This window comes from Octopus bimaculoides, chromosome 8, assembly GCF_001194135.2.
Source record: "Octopus bimaculoides isolate UCB-OBI-ISO-001 chromosome 8, ASM119413v2, whole genome shotgun sequence".
NCBI classification, from domain to species: Eukaryota; Metazoa; Mollusca; class Cephalopoda; order Octopoda; family Octopodidae; genus Octopus; species Octopus bimaculoides.
The window spans coordinates 46,966,169-46,967,307 of record NC_068988.1 but is presented as its reverse complement, the minus strand read 5'-3'; positions in this window follow the sequence as shown (position 1 = coordinate 46,967,307).

Here is a 1,139-nt window from a genome sequence, read left to right as displayed (position 1 = left end):
TATATATATATATATATATCATCATCATCATCGTTTAACGTCCATTTTCCATGCTGGCATGGGTTGGACGATTTGACTGAGGACTGGCGAACCAGATGGCTGCACCAGGCTCCAATCTGATCTGGCAGAGTTTCTATAGCTGGATGCCCTTCCTAACGCCAACCACTCTGAAAGTGCTTTTACGTGCCACCGGCACGAGGGCCAGTCATGCACTACTGGCAATGACCACATTCAAATGGTGTTTTTTACATGCCACATGCACAGGAGCCAGTCTAGTGACACTGGCAATGATCTCGCTCAAATATTTATTCCTTCACAAGTGCCAGTAAGGCAACACTGGTAATGATCACACTTTTTACATGCCACTGGCACGGAAGCCAATCAGCTGCTCTGGCAACGATCATGCTCAGATGGTACTCTTAGCACGGATGGTAGTCATCGAATTTGATTTCGAATTTGATTTCACTTGCCTCAACGGGTTTAAACAAGCAGAGTTTAGTGTCAAATGAAGGAAAGGTTCGCATAAGTGGGCTGGTTACACCACTGGCATATATATATATATTACTCTTTACACTTTTATTTGTTTCAGTCATTTGACTGTGGCCATGCTTGAGCACCACCTTTAGTCGAACAAATCGAACCCAGTACTCATTTTGTAGTGATGGTGACGTTATGCCTCCATTCATCTTCCCACACAGCCTCACATTCAACATGGAGGCTTACTTTAAGTGCCTGGAGGAGATAGCACTGCTCTGGGTAAGTGGGTGGCTGCTGGAAGACACTATGTCTGGCAACAGGACACTGCACCATGCCACACAAGCAGGAGAACCCAGTCATGGCTGTCAGATAATTTCTGCAACCACATCACCCCTAACATCTGGCCACCTATATCCCCGGACTGTAATCCCCTTGATTATTATGTGTGGGACACAGTTGAGCAACAGACCAACAAAACTCCTTGTAACGCCAAAGATGAACTGAAGACAAGGATTATGGAAACATTCACCAACTTAAAAAAGGAGATCATCCAGAAAAGTTGCAGGAGATTCCAAAGTCGTCTGGAGGCTATGGTTAAAGCCAATAGCGATTCCTTAACCAATTCCTTAACCATGTATATATATATATATATATATATATAT